We start from the raw sequence: 22,718 nt of genomic DNA, 5'->3' as shown, positions 1-22,718 counted from the left end.
CTGCCTGCCTCTCCATCTACTTGTGATTTCTCTCTGTCAAATAAATAAATAAAATCTTTAAAAAAAAAAAAAAAAGATTCCATTCCTCACCATGGACATAGTCTCATGGATGTCTGCCCTTAGGAAGGAGAAAGAGAGAGGGTATGGTTTGGCCCATCACATACTTTGATTATGCAGATTTACGCAAAGGAAGGAGTGCAGAGAACAATGGACTATGAGTCCGGGGGTGGGTGTTCAGTGGGCAGTGAGGCCTGGATGCTGTACCCAGGTACAGTCCCTGCCCTCAAGTGGCTAATAAAAATGGAGGCAAATAGACCCCGAACATCATTAGCTCTCGCCCCAGAAAGGAGAACGTTCAGCCCGTCCCCATGCTCATCCCCAGCTCCAGTGTGCTGACTGGAGGGATCCCTCTTGCATACCTGGACCACTGAGTCAAAAAGTACCCCAGCAAACTACAATTCAAAGTGCCCATGGTACCATATATGTATTTGGTTTTACGTGAACAGAACATCTCTGGAAGGGTACAGAAGGGAAAAAACATTGCAAATCATGCTTTTCTGAATACACAAACAACACCTAGAAATCAATAAGAAAATAAGAATACAAACAGACTTCCCAGAAAAGGACATACAAGGGTCTCTGAAATTCAGGTCAAAGCTGCAACCTCATTCATTTATTTAAAAGATATTACTTATTTATTTGAGAGAGAGAATGAGCAGTGGGGAGGGGCGGGGGGGGAGAGAGAGAGAGAAACAGACTCCCTGCTGAGCAAAAAGCCCAATGCAGGGCTTGATCCCAGGACCTGGAGATCAGGACCTGAGCAGAAGGCAGACGCTTAACCGACTGAGCCACCCGGGCACCCCTGCAGCCTCATTCAAAAGAAGAAAAATGCAGAATAAAATGACACCGAGATTCCACGGGCACCCGATGGGTGAGGAAAATTACGACATTTTGCGAACACACTGACAGCACATCTCGGGGGGCGGGGGGGGGGACAGGCACCTTCATTTGTGGGAGAGTGAGTAAGTAAATCCCCTAAGGAGGGCAGCGGCGACATCCATCAAACTGACAACCGCACATTTCCTTTGCCCTCAGAATTCCAAACCCAGGTATTTATCTTACAGGTATAAGTGCGTAGGAGGGAAATGGGTTATTCATAGCTGGGCGCATTCACGCGCGCATGTGTGTGTGTGTGTGTGTGTTTGGAAATATCTTCTGTCCATCGGTAAAGGGCTGAGAAAATAAATTGTAGAACATTCATCCAAGACACCATAATGAAGCCATATAAATGAGGAAGATCTTTATGTACCAACGGGAAAGGTGGTATCATCTTGTGTCAGTGTCTCTTTATGGAAATAGACAGGGAGGAGAAAGATGGTGCATGTGTTTTCTTCTGTTTATGCTATATGCCGATGTCTGGCCAGCTGTGTAAGAAACTGGGGAGGTGCTGGATCTCCTCCAGGAAAGGAAATGGGGGGCTGGAGGCGAGGCGCTTGCAGGAGACTTTTAATGTACCCCCTGTGTTAACGTTTGGATTTTGATCCACATGAAAACATTTTCCATTCCAAACGTTACGTGAGATTAAAAGTTTAAGGGTCCATTTGTATAGGCTCCTCTCCTGCGAGGCCTGGGATGGGGGAGGGCAGGAGAGACGGGGTGTCCTCTGGTAGGGCACTCCCTTTGTTTCCTGATTTAAAAAATCCTCACAGTAGGGACGCCTGGGTGGCTAAGTGGCTGGGCCTCTGCCTTCAGCTCAGGTCATGATTCTAGAAGTGGGGCTCCCTGCTCTGTGGGAAGCCTGCTTTTTCTTCTCCCTCTCTCTCTGCCCCTGCTCCTGTTCCCTCTCTCACCATCTCTCTTTCTCTGTCAGATAAATAAATAAAATCTTAAAAACAAAACCCCCAAAAAACCAAAATAACAAACCTCACAGCAGGCTCCCCATTTTTTGGATGTGGACACCAAAGCTCAGAACTGGAGAATGACTCCTGAGCTTATGAGCCTGGGGTGCAACAGGGAGCCAACATCCTGTTCAAGTTCATGGTTCCAGACCCTCCTGTAGGCTTTGTCACCACACAATGCACCCCCAGCTGGCCAGCAGGCACGACAGAGTTCTTCATGCTGAACTTTCTGGTTATTTGCCCAAGTGTACTATTGTTTGCCCGAATTATACTTTATTAAAAAGAAAAGAAAAAAAAAAGATAAGCTGATTGAATGAGGAGTCATGGGACTGTGATGATTCGGACTAGATTTCCCAGACTCTGGACTCCACTGGCCCATTCCTTGGATTATTGGGGAGTTAACTTTAAGTGTAGCCGCCAACTGGATTCACTGGCTTTTTGAATAGGCATGGATTTGGAAAGAAATTCACATAAGTGTTTCTTTGACTAAATTAACAGGATTATTTTCTGACTGAATTAATGGCAGTTTCTTCCAAGACTTACTTTGCCTCCTTCTGAAGCTTTTCTAGACTTTACCAGGGAGTTGGGGGGCGGGCGGTGTGTGGCAGGGTGGCCCGTGGAGGCTCCTGCCTCTCAGGGTCTCTCTGTGTAGCAGCAACTTCCCACCTAGTTTGGTCCTGGCGCCACCTCCTCCAGGAAGCCCTCTAGGAGCACCCCCTCCCCCGAAACACACACACTCTCTGCCCTCCACGGCAGGCATGCCTCCCTGGCCTGACTTCCTGGTTCACACTGGGTGGTAGTGAAGGGTTTCCAGAACTATTTCCCCATAAGGCTCTCAGCTTTCATGGGGCAGAGACTGTGGATTCAACCGGTCCGGGTATTTGGCACAGGTCTCGGCCCAGAGCAGGGGCGAGGGCCAGGAGAGGAATGAATCTGCCCCAGGCCTTCTGATTCCCAGGCCACAGGGCATAAGCCTCCCTCCCACTTAGCTGGGATGCTCTGCTTAGTTCTGAGACGGGGGTGGGGGGGGTGGGGGGGGTGGGTGGCTGAGTTAGAACCCAACATGCCCCACCACTCCACTCCCATTCCGGCCAGCATCTGGCTTCTGTGAGTACAGCTGTCCAAAGTGCACCAGCCTCTCCAGTGCACAAACAGTTCCCCACCCTCTCTGAAACTTGGAGCAAATCCAGGGAGGGGTGGGTTCCCCTCCCCCTTCTACAGCTGACTTCCCCAGGGCTCAGAGAGGGTCAGGGTCTTGCCCAATGTCACACAGCCAGTGGGTAGGGGATGTCAAGACCTCGGGCTCCGGAGGCCAGGAGGCATGTAAGGTGGTGGAGAGATCCCAGGAGAAGCCTCCTCCTGGGCTTGAAGCCTAATCCTTGCGGTGGGATGAGGGCTTGGGGGTGGGGGGCGGGAATCTTAAATTCACAGAGTGTGAGGCCTGAGCTGCGAGACAGGGCAGCAGAAGGTCAGGGAAGATTCTACGAAGTCCTGGGAGATGAGGAGGTGGCCGGCAGTAGTGGGCGGAGGAAATGGGTGTACACTCACCGATTCGATCGTCAGCAGACCTGAGGGCATGCCACGGCTAGCCCTGGGCCGGGCCCCGGACGCGGGGAGGGCCTGGCAGGACACGCCAGCCAGCCTCGCTCAGGAGGGGCACACTGTGGAGGGAGGAGGTGCAGGGGGTTACTGGTTCTCCCCTTGCAGGAGGAGAAAGGCTCTGGGGGTGGCCCAGGGCCCAGGAGGGTGGTCAGGAAGGAAGGGAAGGAGGAGGAGGCGTTTGCCTGGCGGGGAAATGAGAATTCGGCTAGCCAGTGCTCACTGAGGGCCCGCTCTGCGCCTGGCTCTGTTGGCACGGCCCCCTCTCCACACCCCCTTGGCCCTGCTGCCAGCCTAGGACCTGGAGCTCCAGCTCAAAATGGCTGCTGAGGGGCGGAGCTGGATTCGAACCTAGGCAGGAAGCTTCCAGAGCCCAGCTTTTAGCCACACGCCAGCGGCCTCACAGAGCAGAGAGTCTGGGCTGGGAGAGCAGACACTCGGGGCTAGGAAAGGGGCCCCTCTCCGAGGCAGATATTCTTTGCTTTTTGTCATGTGCCCAGAGAAATAGGAAAGAGCAAACAGAAGGCAGAGGCCTTGGATCTGAGCCTCACCTCATGCACTCACAATTGTGCAAGCTTGACCTCTCTGAGCCTCAGTTGTCCCATCTGTAAGAGGGGCCAAGAGTGCTGCCTGGAAGCTTACGGAGAGAGGGCCGGGCACCTGCTCGGTGAAGTGGGCTCCCTTCTCTCCTTTGCATCCCCTGAGGAGGCCGGGGACACAGGAGCTTCCCTCCAACCCCCTTCCAGAAACCAAGGAAGGTCTTCTTGTCCAGCCTACCATGTGTACAGAGAACTGGCTTGTCTCTGGCCAGAGGTGCCTTCCCCAGAGGTGCCTTCCAGAGAAGGAAATTCTTTGAACTTCTTGGTGATGATAGGGGTATGGGGATGGAGCTGATGACGTGGGGGTCATGGCGGGGCCGGTGGTAGTGACAGAGCTCTGGGCCCTCCCTAACATTCCAGCAGCCCAGGGCAGCCCCAGCCAAGTGCCAGGCATAGCTCTGGGATGGGTGTGCATGTGAGCACCCAGAAAGCTCTGCTGTGGCCGTGGTGACCTTGGCCTTCTTACCATCTGGGCCCCACCCTCAGATCACGGTGCAGATGACTCCCTCCGCCCTGCCTTCACTACCCTTCGACGGAGCCCGTTCCGTGGGACTGGCTGCTCAGGAGGCCACATTTCCTAGAAGGTTGTAACCAAAGCCCAGAGAAGGGAGACACTTGCCTGAGGTCACACAGCAAAGCTGGACAGGGCCGGACCCCAGGGCTCCAGACACTTAACCCTCTACCAGCCCCACTTGCTGCCCCTGCTGGGTCTCAGGGAGGTGGACAGGGGACCTGCTGTGGCCAAACCTCTCAGCAGATTCTGCCTGAGCCCCTACAGTGCGCTGGTGCCAGGAGAAGCCTGGAGTTTGTGGAGACTCGGTCCTGCCTACTGGAAGGTCACAGGCCTTGGGGAAGATCCAGGACACGCTCAGAAGAGGGGGAAATCAGGCGTGGACCGTGGAAAGGGGCATTCCTAGAGGAAGAGAGGATAAAAGCGAGGAATCAGGGAAGGACAGGGCAGAGCGTGGGCTGCTGGGAGGAGTGGGTGCCCATAGGGCTATTTCAGGGTCCTGTGCGTGGTGGGACCCAGCCACCCTGGAGGAAGAATGGGAGAGTACAGCTGGGGCCAGGGGCCAGGAGCCTTGAATGCCAGACCAAAGCCTCTGGGTCATATCTTGCAGGCCATAAGGTCCCAGGAGTTTTTTTTAGCAGAGGACAGAACTGGCAGGGGGTGTCTTCCCAGAGGCCAGGGGTGTGTCTGACAGCTGGAACAGGCGGCTGGAAGCCTCTATGACTCCCCGGGTTACAGTGACCAAGTGGTCCCAGGAGCGTGGAGTCTTTTGCCCAGTGTGACTCTGTGCAGGGAAGTGGGGTTCTCAGTTGGGGTGGAAGGTGTGGGGACACCGGATGACTGTGACCAAGGATTTGTGAGTGTGCTGGCCGGGCCCAGCCTGCCGGTCCCCACCAGGGCCCCACCTCCTTCCCCATTCACACTCAGAGCTCCCACTCTGGTGTCCTTGCCTCTTAGGGACACCCTCTCCCTCCTGTTTTGCCACTTCGGGGAACCCCTTTTCCCCTGCTCTGCCAGCCCCATGCCTGCTCATGTGTTTATTTATTTTTTTTTAATGAAAACAATTTTTTTTTTTAAATGGTGATAAAATACACATGAGTTGAAAGTTCCCACACGGCCTTCCCCGGGGCCGGGGGAGGGAAATTCTTTGAACTTGGGAGTCCAGGAGGATGATGGTGATGAAGTAGAGGGGAGGAGTCCCTGGCCTTCCCGCTGACACACTTCCCTTTCCAGGTCAGTCTCTGGGTCGGGGAGCAGACTGGAGGGTGTCTGGAGGGTGGGCATGGCCTGGGTCTGCACACAGGGTGGTGGCGTGGGGGGACAGGGGGAGACCGCAGCTCTACTGTCACCATGATACCAGCCCATCACCCTCTGCACCCCTCCCCGTGGTCCCTGATGCCGGACCTGGTGGCCTTGGATATCTCAGCTGTGTCCTCCACCACCCCCCAGTGGGGTCCTAGAAGCCTGGTTCTTGATGCTCCCCCCACCCCCAACACTGGCCCTGTCTGGAACATGCTACCCTAGTCAGCTGGAAGGCACTCTTCGGGACTTTTTTTTTTTTTTTAAAGATTTTATTTATTTATTTGACGGAGAGAGATCACAAGCAGATGGAGAAGCAGGCAGAGAGAGAGATAGAGGGAAGCAGGCTCCCCGCTGAGCAGAGAGCCCGATGTGGGACTCGATCCCAGGACCCCGAGATCATGACCTGAGCCGAAGGCAGCGGCTTAATCCACTGAGCCACCCAGGCGCCCTCTTCGGGACTTTTTTTGCATTGTCAGTGGGTGGGACTGGGGAAACTGAGGCACGGGGAAACATTCTGACTTGCCCAGACCACTCTAGAAACCTGCTCCCCTACTGCTGTCTAGGCCCGGAGCCCACACGGGGAAGCAGCCTGCCAGGCCCCTGCCCAGAAGGTAGGGCAGACCCTAGACTCAGGAGCGAGGCTGCCCACAGTTCATATCCCGGTCTGCTCACTCCTAGTGGCCACGGCGCCATCCTTATCTGTCAGTGGGGCAGGTGACAGTGTTGGGGCGCCCAGTAAGGCAAGCCCTCAAGTCAGGGCCAGGCTTGCGGTAGGGGCTCAGCAAAGAGCCCCTCTGTCTTTCTTTCCTGCCCTGAGCTATGAAGGGGATGACGGCTCAGGGGTGCAGAAGGGCCTGGAGAGAGAGAGAGGTTCCAGTCCTGGCTTGCCTCTGGGCTACTCTGAACCTTACTGTCTTCCTCGGTCTCCCGCTGAGAGGCGCCATGCTTAGGGGTTTTGAAGGCCACCCCCAGCTTTGTCCTCCCTCTTGAGGGTGGTGGAAGGGGCTTGTGTTAGGCTGCCCACAAGGAGAGCGTTGGAAGGGAACCAGGTGGGAGGCATGCCCTGGGCAGCAGGGTCAGGCCACACTGGGGCAGACACCCCAGAGGTCATGACGGGGGCTGTTCCCCGAGTCCAGGACCTCCCGTGGGGCATCTGGAGCCTCTCCCTTCTCCTGGGTGCAAAATGGACTGCCAACTCTTGTTCTGTGTAATTTTCCAAATAAAGTTCAGGGGGTGATGTCGCTAAGTCCTTAAATGTCCAGAGAGGCACCAGGAAAGAGAAGTGGTCAGGGACAGAGGCATCCCCTGCCCTGTCCTCGTGGGAGAGCACCGAAAGTCCCTTCCTGCTTTGGGGCTCAGGTTCCCCATCCACATGGGGTTCTTTACATGCTAGCCTTGGAGTCGGTGTGACCTCAGGGGACTCACCTCCCACTCCCAACTTCTCTTCTCCCCCCACCACCCCCGCCGGGAATGAGAGGTGTCTGTCAGACGGGGGCGGGACCCCACTCTGTGAGCAGGGACACCAAAGCTCAAAAGTCCCTCCCACTCCTTGCTCAAGCTTTCGGTGATTACCGGGGTCAAAAAAGGCCCTTGCAGGCAGCCTAGTCCATTTGATAGATGGGGAAACCGAGGTTCCCAGAATGAGGCGACCTGCCCAAGGCTCCAGCTCAGAGCCAGAGACAAGCCAAACCCCCGCCCAAGGTCCTCACTCCTCTCCCGGTCTCCCTAAGGCTTTTCTCCCCTCCGCCTCCAGGCAATGCCCCAGGGTCTAGAACTCAGGCGGCGGGTGGCGCAGAGGGCGCTCGCCTGCTGCCCCCGTGTGGCCACTTCGGGCGCTGCAGCCGGGACGTGGCGGTGCCTCCCGGTCCCCGTCTGGCAGGGCGGGGAGGGGGTTGTGCACTCCTCCGTGCGAAGCCTGGGGCGGCCGCGGAGGGCACACTCAGAGAACACCGGCTGGCCGACCGAAGCCCTCGGGCCTCAGCCTGCGACCCCTAGAAGTGCCCCAAACGGTTCACTTATAATAGGGAAACCCGGGACACTTCTGGGACGCGGTGTCACCCAAGCAGGTGGCCCTGAGCGTCGGTGAGCAGCGAGCTGGGGAGCAGTCCAGGCCACGGCTGCATTGCCTGCCGCCCGACACAGCAAGGCTGTGGGACTCGAGTGGGGGAGCCCGGCAGCTGCCCCTCACCCTCTCCTGCCTCCTCTCACTCAGGGAGAGACTGGGGGCCATGTAGCTTGAGGATGAAGTGAGGTGGTCTAGGCCTTGGCTCCCGGGGTTCCCCGGGCAGGTTTGGGGAGGAGTCCTCAGCCCAGGCAGGGACCCAGGATCTGTTGGATGGGGGCCACCGCCAGGGTTCTCCACCAGCAACTTGTCCGCAATTTGAAGAGCTCTTCTGAGACCTCTGTGCATCCCAGACAGAGCCAGCACGGTCTGGTCAGCGGCTGCTGCGGGATATTCACCTGCTCTCTTGCTGTCGGTGTTATCTGAGCTGACCTGAATCATGAATTGAATGTTTGCGTCCCCAACCCCAGAGGTGGTATGGGGGGGGGGGGCTTGGGAAGGTGATTAGGTCATGAGGTTGGAACCTTCATGAACAGGATTAGTGTCCTTATAAAGGACACCCCAGAGAGCTCCCCCTGCCCTTTGGCTGTGCGAGGACACAGTGAGAAGATGGCCATCTAAGAACCAGGAAGCCGGCCTCACCAGATCCCCAGTCTGCTGGCGCCTTGATCTCGAATTTTCAGCCTCCGGAACTGTGAGAAATAAGTATTTGATGTTGAAACCACCGAGTCTGTGGCATTCTTGTCCCAGCAGCCCAAACTGAGACACTGAGGTAGGCCTACCCTTGGGGAACTTGAAGCTTTGTGCGAGCAGAAGGAAGCTGAGCACTTGGCTGGGAGACACTGTGGACTGGGGGTGGGGGGTGGGGAGGGTGACTGCCGGGGAGAGCTCAGGCTTCCCACCCAGGCGCTGGGGCTCATGGGAATGGATGGAGCCTTGACTGCACAGCTGGGCGCTGACCATGGGCCAGTGCTGCCTTGTGCACGTGGCTCCCCTTTCTGTGAGCTTCTGGGGACAGACTGGGGTCTCTCTTGCGCCTGGCATGGGCTTGGCATTTGACAGGCTCCGGGTGAATTTTGAGCGAGTGGAGTGAACAAAGACACAGAGGAGGGACAGTTTGGTCTGTGGGTGACACAGAGACATCACCCTGGGGCTCCAAGATGCAGTGGACCTGCATGGTCAGGGGGAATCCCCTGGGAGTAGCTTCCAGAAGGACACAGAGGAACAGTACTGGGTTGGGTAGCTTCCAGAAGGACACAGAGGAATGGTTCTGGGTGTGGGGGTGGGTAGCATCCAGAAAGACACACAGGAACGGTCCTGGGTGTGGGTAGCTTCCAGAAGGACACAGAAGAAGAACAGTAATGGGTGTGGGGGCGGAGGAGAATAAGAAAAGAGGGAGACTTACTTTCCTGTTTGAATGTTTATATTATACATTACAAGGTGCATATATCCTAATGTGTTATAATTATCATGCAGTGCCATGTGCCTACTCAATAAATGAGCGCAGAAGTAAATAATCACCTGGGGAGCTCCTTGAACATGTGGCCTCCTGGGCTGCAGCCCCAGAGGAGGGAAGCAGTAGGTCTGGGGGTGGCAGGGGACCAGGATGAGTTCCCCAGGTGATCCTGTCACAGGTGGCCCTGGACTACACTTTGGGAACAAAATCACCAGCTGGGTCCTCTTCCCACAGCCACCAGCCGGGCTCATTTGCATGGTCTTTTGCATATTTTTGCATGATTTCTCTGGTTCCAAAGGAAGCCTCCGTTAGCCCTTGTCCTCCTTTTTGCCTGGTCCTCAGGAAAGCGTCTCCCCTGCCCAGCTCATCCTGCAGCACTTCCCCTAGCCCCAGACCTGCCTGCGTAAGCCCCTCCCTCTTCACCTCCAACCTCCTACCAGATATGCCATTCTTTGTACCCCATCTCCGCATTCACCAGGTTCCCCAGGGCCTGGCACACACACACATCACCTCCCCCAGGAGCCTTCCGCACCTCTCAGCTGACTGTCTGTTTCCAGGCCTGCTCTCCATCCCCTCCACTAGACTCCCAGACACTCCTGCCCCCGCTTAGGAGTGTTTCCTATACTGACCCACTGTGCACCCAGGGCTGAGCCTCCACCATCCCATCTCGCCCAGAGACCCCATGAGACCAGACCCCATGGAGCCCATTATACAGATGAGAAAACTGAGCCTTTGGGAAATCACGTGACTCACCCGCCCGTGGAGGCTCTTTCCATCCCACCAACCTCCTAAAATGCCCTTGTGGCATTTTCTCCCAACTGATGTTAATGTTATTTGGGTTTTGTTTTGCTTTTTTGCTTTAATTGGGTTTTTTAAATTACCTACTGCAAAAACAGTCAAACAATCCAGAAATATATGAATATAAAATGAATTCCCTCCTTGTCCCTCCCCCCTCCAGGAACACTCTCTAGGCAGAGCCACTGTGAATGGTCTGAGGTCCTTTTCCATCCTCTTATACCTTTACATGCAGACGTCATATGTACAAATATATGGACATAGCATTTTTATCGTAAGGCATACATGCAAAACAGAAACAAATTAAAGAATAATACAGACGCCCATAAAAAATTGCCAACACTTCTCAGAGGCCCATCCCTGTGTCCCTCTGCACCTGCAACCCCCTCTTTCTCTGATTCTCCTTGCAAATCAACCACATATATATGTATTCTTCAATACTAAATTTAGGATAAGGAATGCTAGGTCATCCTGTGTGTGATGTGGTCAACTTTATGAGGCAAAGTTAAGCTCTTTTCTGAGGAGATTGAACCAATTTTTACTCCTACCCGAAGCTGATGAGAGTTCGCACTGAGCCGTATCTGTGCCAAATGTGGAACTTTATGATTTTTGCCAAGCTAGTGGAAGTCAAATTCCAACTCAGTGTGGCTTTAATTTTTATTTCCCTGATTACTAATGATAAGCAAATATCTGTCTTATCTGTATCTTCTACATCCTTCGTGATCCTGTTCTCTTCTTGATATATCCGTCACTGAAAGAGTGGTGATAAAATCAGTAATTGTGATGGTAGATTTGTTAGTTTCTCCTTGTTTAGTACAATTTCTCCTTGTTAATTTCTCCTTTGTTTTGAGGTTATGTTACCAGGTGTGTGAGTTTAGACCTGTTATATCTTCTTGGAGTTATATATTCCTTCCATGTCTCTAACAATGCTTTTGCCTTGAAGCCTCCTTTGTTATGAATACAGTGAAAAGTCTTTTGATTTTGGTCTTTTTCTGAAGAAGGAAGATTTATTTGCCTCCAGATAAACTACTAGATGACCTTAGTGAGAGATGACTTGATCTTTTGTTTTATAAGTATTTACATTACAGAAACTTTACAACACATACAGAGGTACACAGTCATATCAAATGACCATCCAAGTACCCATCAACCTTCTTAGATACTCACCAAATCAAACTAACTCCCTTTGCTTGCCCATCCCATATTATTTTGAGGCAAATCCTGTATACATATAAATTAATCCCTAAACATTTGAAGATGGATCTATAAAAGAAAACAACTTAAACCCCCAAATCCCATTACCATCCTGTAACAGTTCCCTAACATCATCAAATATCTTTTTTTTCCAGTTTATTTGAGTCAAGATCTAAATAAAGCCCATCAGAGCATGTAACTGGTTAATTAAGTCTCAGTCTAGAGGTTCCTACTCTATTTCTTTTATTTATTTATTTATTTATTATTTTGTAATTTGTTGAAGAAATCAGGTCAATCTGGGAGCCTGGGTGGCTCAGTGGGTTAAAGTCTCTGCTTTCAGCTCTGGTCATGATCTTAGGGTCCTGGGACCAAGCCCAGCATGGGGCTCTCTGCTCTGCAGAGAGCCTGCTTCCCCTTCCCCCAAACCTGCCTGCCTCTCTGCCTACTTATGATCTCTGTCTGTCAAAAAAAAAAAAAAAAAAAAAAGAGGAGTGCCTGGGTGGCTCAGTGGTTAAGCCTCTGCCTTTGGCTTGGGTCCTGATCCCAGGGTCCTGGGATCCAGCCCCATATCGGGCTCTCTGCTCAGTGGGGAGCCTGCTTCCTCCTCTCTCTCTGCCTGCTTCTCTGCCTACTTGTGATCTGTCACATAAATAAATAGAATCTTTTAAAAAAGAATCAGGTCATTTGTTCTCATATAAACATATTTTGTTTGATGGGATTTTACAGGTAAGGTGTCTTATGTCCTTTACTCACTGTGAGCATTGGATGAGAATTCAACAAATATTCTCACAAATCCATAGTGAGCGCCCACTTTGTGCCCAGCCCCCTGCCTGTTCCTGAGGTATATTTCTCAGTTTCACATCAGACACATTCCTGGAGTTTACACTCAGACTTTAGTGTCTGCTGAATCCCTTAAGAGATTTGTTAAAATTCAGGGCTGCCAGAGGTCTAGGGTTGGGCCCAGAAATGGGCACTTTTTGTCCAGCTAGTCCAGAACTATCCTGCAGAAATATGTGATCTCCAACAACAACACATTTGGCAATTTCCATTGTCTAGTAATTATGTAAAAAATTAGAGAAACAAGTGAACTTTTCCTTACAGAAACTTTTAATTCTATATTTAAATTCTATATTTAATCTATAACATTAAAGTATATTTACTATATATTTAACATATCAATTAAAATATTTTAATTTATACTTTATTTAAACGGATACATCCAAAACATCATTTTTAACATGTAATCAATAACGAAGCATTGGGCACCTGGGTGGCTCAGTGGGTTAAGGCCTCTGCCTTCCGCTGGGGTTATGGTCCCCAGGGTCCTGGGATCCAGTCCCGCATCGGGCTCTCTGCTTGGCGGGGAGCCTGCTTCCTCCTCTCTCTCTGCCTACCTCTCTGCTACTTGTGATCTCTCTGTCAAACAAATAAATAAAATTAAATTAAAAAAAAAACACGAAGCATTACTAGAGATATTTCTCATTTTTTTAAAAGAATGAGACCTTATTTTTAAAGTAAGCCCTACACCCAAAGGAGGTCTTGAACTCAAGACTCCAAGATCAAGAGTCCACTGCTCTACCTACTGAACCAGCCAGGCGCCCTTTGTATGCTTTTTATCCATACTGAGTCTTGGAATCAGATGCGTGTGTTACATTTACAACCGACTCAACTCGGACAAGCCACGAGTCACGAGTCAAGGGCTCCTTGGGGGTCCTGGCTACTGTCATTGGACAACGCTGCCTGGGAGTCTGATCCAGATGGCCCCAGGGCCATAGTGGGAGGCGCGCTGGGCTTCCTAAATATGGGGACAAAGTCACACCTGGGCTCCAATGCCGCCTCCGTCCCACCCGCCCGTTCCTGGCTGCGTGACCTTGGAAGTGCCTTCACTTTCGGAGCATCACGGTCGAACCGGCCGATAAGTTCCACCCCGCGGTGGTGCAGGAGCTCCTGAGACCGTGTGCAGCCGCCAGCTGAGTGTTGGGGGGCAGGGAGGCGTGACGGGTGTGAGAAGGTTTGGGGGCGCAGAGAGGACAGCGCAGGACTCAATCCTCGGACACCTAGCGGGCGGGGGCCTGGGCTCCCCACGGGGTTGGGGTTTCTGTGCTCCGCGCGGCTGGACGCCCGCCGCCTGCAGTCCCCGAGGCCGCCACGGGGCGGCGGTGTGGGACAGGGACCCCGAGAACCGCACAGGGCGCCCCCCCACCCCGCCCCGGAGAAGTTTAGGCCCCCCGGAGCTGGTGTAGGGGGACGTAGTTGCCGAAGTGAGAATGACTTGTAACCGCTTATCCCGCGCGGACTTCCCTAGGAACGGAAGAATGGGATTCTTCTGGTCTCTTTTGCGGCAGGAGGGGAAACTGAGGCGAGGAGCTATTCCCTCCCCCATCTTTATCCAAACCCACCCACAGCTGCTGTGTGGAAGGAACTCCGGCTTTGACCAGCTGGGAGCCCGTTTTCTCAACTGGAAAACGGTGTTACCAGTGCCTCCCAGGGACTGGGAGCTCTGGGCATTATGGCTACAGAGAGGGCTTTGGCCAACTGTCCGGTGGTGAGCCAGATTCAGCCCGTGGACAGCGACTGAAAGGGGAACCTTGAAAGACGAGAATAAAATTAACTGCCATTAGCTGCTGCGGAATCCCGGCACGGCCTCCTAACCCGCCCACCGCCCAGGCTGGGGTCACTACTGCCCCCACCTTACAGATGAGATAGCCGAGCCTCAGGGACACGGTGTGGCTTGCCTCGGGTCACACAGCCCAGCAACGCCTGTCCCCGGACACCCGGACTCTGTGCTTCCATCTGGCTGAGGAGGGAGGGGGTGGACCTCCTGCCTGGCTTCCCTCTCCTGTCCCCAGTTCCTGGCTTCGGTCCTCCTGCTTTGTTCTCAGCCCCATCAGCCACCCCCCCATCCTCAAGCTGCCCCTCCCCCACTAAGACTCACGCCCCTTCTTCCTCCCTCCATTCCTTCCTTCCTTCCTTCCTTCTGCAACTCAAGCCTGGCCATCAGAGGAGTCCCCAGACCTGGCCATAGCGGGGGGCTCAGGGTAAGCAAGTGACTCAGGCCTGGCCAAGGAGGGGGACTCTGCGGGAACTGCTGAGAGAGACTCCTTCCTGCCTAGAAGCGGAGCAGCTGTGAGCCTGGAGGACCCCACTGAGCCCCTGGGAATGGGATGCTTGGGGAGCTCAGCCTTCCCCCTGCCCCCACTGCCCAACCTCCCACCCATCTCCACCCGCTCCCTGTTGCCAATTCACCAGATGTGAGGAGTCAAGGGCCCCAAGAAGGGGGTTGATCCCAAGCCCCTGCCTCTGCCAGGAAGGGAATTCTCAGCTGCACTTCCACAGGCGCAGTTGGCCAGAGATGCACAGTTGGCCGGCAGCAGGCGCATGGGCTAGAAGCCCATCAGTGGCCTCTTCCATTTCCTCACTTAGCAAATGTCTCCCCAGCCCCTGCCCAGAGACCTGTTGTGAGGGCACAAGGCTTGGGCTCTGGAGACAGACCCCCAAGGGCCCCGATCCCAGGTTCTTCACTCCTTAGGATACAACCTTCTAAGTTACTGCTCGTCTCTCTGTTTCTTCTCTGTAAAATCCGGGGGAAGTCCCCTAGCCGCTCCAGAGACCAAGAACATTCTGCCTGATGATAGCCGAGCCCTCTTTCCTAAGGCTATGCCAAGCACGTGCCATCCCTCTGCTTGGATTTTCTTCCAGAGTGACCGTGGAGTGGTTCAGAGCACGGGCGCAGGCAGCCTGGTTTCCAATCCCAGCTGGAGACGGAAAAGGAAGGACAGGTGCCTCGCCCTGGGAGAGCCCTGGGAGAAGGTTCTGTGGGCTTGATTAGGAAGGTGAACGGCTGCACTCCCAATCTAGCCATCCTGGGTTCTTCCTCTTGCCCCCAGGGAGACCCTGTGCTCTCTCTGGAACGGAGCCGTGGAAACATGCAGGGGACCTCATCTGAATAAGGCGGTGGAGAATTTGGGGCCCCTGATGAGCATAATGGTCCTGGGTCCATGGAAGAGACAGCGTCCAAGGGGAACGGGGCCCCTCCCTTGGACCTGAGTCAGGAGGAGCAGGCAGCACAGCCTTGGTGGCCGGCCCTGGGTGCCCGGGACAGGGGACAGTTACCAGGAGGCAGGAGAGGCTCCAGGGCCCAGGGTGGTGGGGGGATGGAAGGATGGGGTGCTGGTGCCGGCCCTCAGCTGCCAGACACCCTTTCACTGAGCTCTGGCCCCCCTCCGTGGAAGAGCTGGAAGCCAAACTGGGACTCTATGTTGGGGGCCTGAGGTGAGCTGGAGTCCTGTCCCTGCCAGACAGAAGAGGTTGCCTCCGTGTCTTCCAGGCCAGGCTGTCCCCATGCGGGAGTGGCGAGGGGTGGACCCTGACAGGGTTGGGGGCAGAGGGACACAGGCTGGCAAGCGCTTGAGGACAACAGCTGCCGAGGTAGGGGGTTGGTTAGTGATGGGGGATCTGGAGGCCTGATGCCACATTCATGGCCTCCCCCCAGGCCCCCAGCAGCCCTGTGCAGTAGGAGCCGGGGCTTCCCCTGTTTATAGAACAGGCCGAGGTTCAGAGACACTGAGTCACTCCTCCAAGGTCACTCAGCAGCAGTGGCAGAGCCAGGAATTCATCCTGGGTCGGCATGGTGCTGCGTGAGACTGCGCTCCCAACCACAGCTGTGTCCCTGAGCATGACCTCCGCAAGTAGAAGGCTCAGCCGATTCCTGACCTTCTGTGTGTGGGGCCCTCTGCAGGGGGCCCAGGCCCCAGAGGCAGGAAGCCACCATCATGCCCATTTCACAGACGAGCTGAGGCCAAGAAGGTTCAGGCCTGGCATGTTCCTAACTCTGTTGGCCATCCAAGTTAGCACACACCCACAGGTGGTTCCCCTTCCCTTCTGGGCCTCAGTCTCCCCATCTGTAATTCCAAGAGATGGGATCAGGTCCCAGAGGGCCTGCCCAGCCTGTCTGAGACCCAGCTCTGGGAGATGGACAGAGGGCTGGCGGTGGGGACAGCCTCGACAGCAGAGGGAGGGTCCGGAGCCTGCCCTCCCTGCTCTACCTCCAGCAAACCCATTCTCCTGGTCTCCAACCGAGGCGCTCCCAGCCCCGAGGGAAGAGAAGGAATGCACGCCCTCACCCTTGTGAAACAGCAGCTGTTCTTACTACCCTGTTGTCCTTACCGAGGAGAGGGGAAACGCGTCGCCTACGACATGTCAGAGAGCAGGGGACACCACCGGCATCCTCAGGGAGGCTATGGCCTCCAGAAGCTGGCCCTTTCTGCTGCCTCCTTTCTGAGCCTGAGCCGAGGCCTGATTTCTTTTCCCCTGAGCCTGGGTTCTTGGCTGTCCTGGAGCAGCCCGCGAGGTCATCTGCAGCCTCCTCCTCCGCCACCCCTTTCCGGCAGGCGCGGGGCCATACACAGCCTTGTCCGTCCTCTCCCTAGGTTTCCACCTTCGCTGCTCACCGTGCTCAGTTGCCCGTGTCCTCCCTCCCCTCCCCTGTCACGAGGAGACGGCCATCATTCCACCCCTCGCCTTTCCCCGTCATTAATCCGTCCCGCCGCCCACCCCCGCTGCGGCTCCTCCGGCAGCATCCCAGCCCTGCCTGTCTCATTTCTGAGCCCCGAAACCTCCCCTCCTGTTCCTGCTGCCCCAGCCCGCGTCCTCCAGAGCACCCACCCCCACCCTGAAGGAGGCTCCAAGGCTGCACAGAGGCCAGACCCCCCTCGGGGCTGCCCTGCCGCCCCTGCTCTGGCCAACCAGCTTCGGTCCTGTCCGCCCCCCTCTCCAGCCCACGCAGGGCCGCCACACGCAGCTTCCTGACTGTGTCCTTCCGGTCACTCACTCCCCTGCTCCAAACCCGCCCAGGGCTCCCCGCTGCCTGCGGGGGAAAGGCACCCCCCATCTTCACACACCTCTTTGCCAGCCCCAGTCTCCCGTCAGCCAGCTTGTGCTGTGGCTCAGGGGTCCTGCCCTCCATCCCTCACCACCCGGGCAGCACCCCCTGAACTTGTCCCACCTCTGAGGACTCACCCTTCCCCACCCCCCACGTGCCCGGTACCCCGACCAGGGGCTGCCTGGGAGGCTCGGAAGGAGGGGAGGACAGAGGGCCTCAGACAGGCAGGGAAAGGTCCTGGAGCTGGGAAGGGAGGGCAGGTAGCTGAGGCTCTGCTCTCCTTGGCGGGGATGGTTCCAGAAGTCTGAGGGGCAGGTGCTGGCCTCCAGACCCCCATTCTAAGTGGCCGCTTCCAGTGGAGGTGACCCGAGGGACCGGTGGCGGCAGAGGGTCAGGAGCCCCATTCCCGATTGGGCTCTGCAGCTGCCCCCTCTGTGATATCTTCCTGAGCCTGCCTTTCCCTGACCCATGAGGTTCTCAGGGGTCCCCTCTTGGCCTCCCACTGTGGGCATGAGGAGGGCTGGCAGTGGCCTCTGTCCAGCAGGGGCTCTGGCCGACCTGTCCCTCTGCCCTGCCACCCTCGGCCACAGTGAACAGTTATGGTGACTAAAACCCAGGAGTGCTTCTCGGGGTCCCAACCCGAAGTGGTATCGGCAGAGGTGGCCCATGGTCTCATGCTCGGATGAATAAATGAATGAATGAATGACACAGAAGCCCTTTGAAATCTGTAACAGCGATGATGATGTTTGGGCCGATGGCCAGGGTGCAGGCAAGTGCTTCTGCTTGGGGGTTCCAGCTGGGGCTGGTGTAGGGGCTTTTAGACCAGATGTGAGGCCGTCGGTGGGTTGGAGTAGGGATGGAGCCTCGAGGCAGGCAGTGCATGCGGGGTGGGATGAAGATTGACTCTGCCAGTTTTGCCAAGTACCAGTTGCGTCCTTCCCCACAACTTCCTGTCTTCTAGTGAAGGACATGGGAATAGAATCCTGGGTTGTCAGACATGTCCGGACCCTAGAGGTCATGAGGTCCAACCTCCTAACTTTGAAGATGGGGAAAAATGAGGTTCCGAGAAGGAAAGAGAAGACCCAGGATCACACAACAAATCAGAACCCATGCTCTTTGTCTAGCCTCCTGCTCCTCATTACACGGAGCCCTGAGCAATCTGATTTCCCTTTTTGCATGGCTGCCAGGAAGCTCAGAGGTCCGTTTTCCAACTGTGTCTGGAAGGGAACCTTTCTGGAAGGGAACGCACAGTTATTTGGGCCCACTGATGTGCCCCACATCATGCTGTGTCTGGTCCCATAGGAGATCTCATTTAGTCCACATGGCCTGTGAGAGAGATATGAATGACTCTTTTTTACAGATGAGGACACAGGTTCAGAGACAGAATCAACTTGCCCAAAGCCACAGAGCTTGTAGGAGGGAGAGGCAAAATTCAATGCTGAGACCCTTTGCCTCTCACATGCATGCTCTCTCCTCTCTAGTAACAGGCACATGCATGCCTCTCTCTGCCCTTGGCCGCTGGCCTAGTGCCATGGCTGTCCCCTCTGGCCAGCACTGCCCCTCGTCGGCCCTCACCCTCTCAGTAGGCAGCCCCCTGAGAAGACGTGGAAGGAGAGCTTGGTTTTGAAACTTCTCTCCTTTGCCATCCTTAGAACTCAGATTTACTTGTCCTTGCGGAAAGACTCCCGTGCTGGGGTTGCGTTCTGAGCCGGTCTGGCAAACGGAGCCCAGAATTCTGTTAGTCGTTCATTGGAGCAAGCAGCCACCAGAAGAACAAGTACGACAACACAACCAAACAGACTGGCCACAGATGCCGACCCCGGTACTGTGTATGGTGGAGAAGAGCTGGCGTTCATCGTGGTCCTGCGGCGGACGGGGGAGGCCAGCAGGGCTCATCAGAGGGCCGGCGTCCCGGGAGGGACCGAAGCTGGGTTTAATGCTCTCTAGGCTCTGTTTTAACGTTCTTCACTTTCTCTTTGAACTTGTGTTCTGTGAGTGAAGTCCAGCAGGACACAGTGGGACGCACAGGGCTCAGAGAAGGTAATCTGGAGAAAGGAAAGAGCTTTATACTGTGGGTGCCTTTAATGCACTGTTTCCCCAACTTTGGAATAAAGGACACATAATTTTCATATTGCCCGTGGTTGCTGCAAGTTAAGCAGCAGGTCCTGTGGGTACGATTGGGAAGGGCCCTGGGCTCGGGTTCAGGACAGTGAGGTTCAAGGTTACTCCCCTCTAGGCCCACCTGTGCAGGGTTGTCCTTCTGAGCGCTAGGATATTTTTAAAGATTTTATTTATTTTTGGGGGTGCTTGGGTGGCTGGCTCAGTGGGTTGAGCCTCTGCCTTTGGCTTAGGTCATGATCTCAGGGTCCTGGGATCGAGCCCCACATCGGGCTCTCTGCTCAGCGGGGAGCCTGCTTCCCCCCTTCTCTCTGTCTGCCTGCCTCTCTGCCTGCTTTTGATCTCTGTCTGTCAAATAAATAAATAAATAAATAAAGTCTAGAAAAAAAAAGATTTTATTTATTTTAGAGAGAGAGTGTGTGCATGCAGGGGGAGAGGGGAGAGGGAGAGGGACAAGCCAAGTCTGTGCTGGAAAAGCATCCCATCATGGGACTCGATCCCAGGACCCGGAGATCAAGACCTGAGCCGAAAACCAAGAGTGGAACGCTGAACTGACTGAGCCACGCAGGCGCCCCCTGAGCGCTAGGATTTTATGAACAGTATGTAGTCATTAAAAATGGAAAATCTGTAGACTCCATCAATACCAAGAAAGTCAGACCCCCGTAAAAAAACCTTCGGGGAGAATAGCCAGACGCAGGAAGGAGCTGCATTCCCACCCCGGCAGGTGATCTAACTGAGGACCGGCAAGGATGGGGCTAGAGTCTTGCCGGGTGAAACAGCTGAGTTACATTTGTAAGGAATAGGTTTTTCAGAAGCCGGCGGGAAGGAAACAAAGGCGATCCTACAGGAATTATGCCTGAAGGGTGGGATTTGAGGCGAGATGAGGGGGAGGTTTTCAGCTTCATTAGACCACACCCTCTAGCCCCCCCCTGCCCCCACTTCTCTTCCTCTCTTTCTCCCACCTGATATCCCTTCCTTCCTTCCCTCCCTGCCGCCCACTACTCCCTCAGGCTGTGACTGAAGGGGGGGAAAGCTGGAGGGCCTGGCTGGGGAGGAGAGATGCGCCTGGGAAGATGGGGTGCGGCGAGGAAGGGCTCGCAGCCCCCCTTCAGCCAGCCCTGTCCCGTGACTGCAGGTTCCATGATACCCCAGCTTCCCCCACCCCAGATACAGTGAACCCCCCCCCCCCATTTCAGCGCTGCCAGGAGCCCCAGTGCAGTGAGAGCTGCCAGGAGCCCCAGTGCAGTGAGAGATCAGAGGAGCTGCCTGCCAGGGAGCAGTGGGGGCAGGCAGGTGGGAGGGCTCCGAAAGGGGAACAGGTGGGAGAGGGAAGGTGAGTCAGCACCGAGCAGAGCGAGCAAGGGTTTGCAAGCAGCCCGCGTGGCCTGGAAGCCTTCCTGCAGCTCCGAGCTGCCTCCCGGGCTCCTCGGGGCCCCTCCCCCGGGCCCGCCCCCGGGGCCCACGCCTGCCCTCCCCTCTCTGGCACCCCGGAAAGTCCTTGCTTTTCCAGCCCTGGTCCAAACTCGCCTCTCCCCGTGTCCTCCAAGTCGAGCCCATTTGTTGACCTCTAAGATAGGTTCTGGGTCGAAAATTCTGAGTCCGAGGGTGCCTAAGTCTGACTGAGGTCCTCTTTCGTGACCACTGGTCACCTGGGCGCCAAAGCATCTCTGGGAATGAAGTTGGCTGGGGAGGCCCCCCCCCGGGGGGGACCTGCAGGGCTGAACAGTGGGACATCTCCAGTGAGACCTGTGGGAGGTGAGACCCTGGCAGAGGGACACCAAAGGCCCCTCTGAGAGGGCTGGGCTCTTGTCTTGCTGAGTGGTCTTCCCAGGCTCTTGGGAGGGGCCCCAAAGGTCACAGGAGCGCTCAGAAATCCGGATGGGGGCAGCCCCTGCCCCTCACTTAGCCCCTGCCTGGGAGAGGGTGAGCAAAAGGGAAGTAGACCTCTGGCCTCTGGCCGTCCTCACCTTGGTTCGTGCCAGTCCCTTAGCTCCTGGGCCTCCACAAGGATTGAGACCACCGTCCTCGTCTGCCTGCCTCTTGGGACTCTGTCAGAGTTCAGCGAGTGACGGGCTGGGAAGGGTGTCCCATGAAGGGAGGCATTGGGAAGGTTATTGGTTGAGGCTGGCTTCCTTCTCCAGGACAGAGGCCTTAGTTTCTTGTTAAACCGTTAAAGCACAGCGGATACACCATGTTTTACCCAAATGGCAGCCACATTGCTGGTGCTGGTGAAACGTGATCATTCCCAACGCAGCTCACAGCAGCTCGTGGTGGATGAGCTCGCCTGCTGCTTCCCTGCGTTTCCTGAGGTAGTGGCACCTCATACCTAGAAGACTCCCGGGAACAGCGAGGGTTCCTGCTGCTCCCTCACACCTTGACTGGTGGGCGCACAGTTGGCAAGTAGACCAGACGTAGAGCTGGAAGGAGCTCTTGCACTGAAAGGCTCTGTGACAGACTGCCACGGAGGGCCACAATGCCACTACTGTGTGGACACCTTTTGCCACGTGACTTTTACCGTGCTCCCAAAAGCTGGAGTATGATTTCCCACCTCCTTTGAATCTGGGCTGGCCTGGTGAGCACTTTGGCCAAGAGACCGCGGTGGAAATGACGTTGTCCAAGTTCAAGGCTAGGCTCGAGAGATCTCGTAGCTTCTGCCTTCACCCTCTTAGGTCTGAAATGCCATGAAGGAATTTGGAGGAAGAGAGGCCCTGGCTGTTAGCCAGACGGACTATCTGACATGTGGGCAAAGCCGTCTTGGACCTTATAGCCGGGCCGAGCTGACATTCCCCAGCTGCTAGACTGAGCCCCAAGAAACCGGGCAAGGGAGCACTCAGTCCACCCACCGAAGCTTGAGAAAGAATAAGAACACAGGAGTGTCGTCTAGGTTTTGGGGTGGTTTGTTACAGAGCATAGATTAACCAAAGCCCAGAGAAAGGAAGGACTCACCCAAAGTCCCACCCAGAGGGACTTGGACAGAGACCAAGTCCGACTAGGACCAGGTTTCCCAGCTGCCCTCGAAAGCCCTTCCCACCAGCGTCATGAGGCCAGATTCACCTGCCCAGCCTGTGTAGATGTAAGTAGGCCCCCCCCAGCCCCTTCCTCCCCACCCCCCCCGAACCCCCCCCCTGCGCCAGTTAACGGAGGTTTAGCTCCCACCCACACAGGGCTTTCCTGCCTATCATCTCTTGGGAGGGAGGAGTGATTCATCCATTCTACAGATGATGAAACTGAGGCCAAGAACAGATGGGCGACTTGTTGGCAGCTGCATGTCAGTGAAGTAGCAAAGCTCTGGTTCAAGCCCAG

Source organism: Mustela putorius, unplaced genomic scaffold (genome assembly GCF_011764305.1).
Source record: "Mustela putorius furo isolate JIRA1106 unplaced genomic scaffold, ASM1176430v1.1 tig00000738_pilon_pilon_pilon, whole genome shotgun sequence".
Classification (NCBI taxonomy): domain Eukaryota; kingdom Metazoa; phylum Chordata; class Mammalia; order Carnivora; family Mustelidae; genus Mustela; species Mustela putorius.
The sequence above is the reverse complement of the archived record's forward strand: the minus strand, read 5'-3'. Positions refer to the sequence as shown.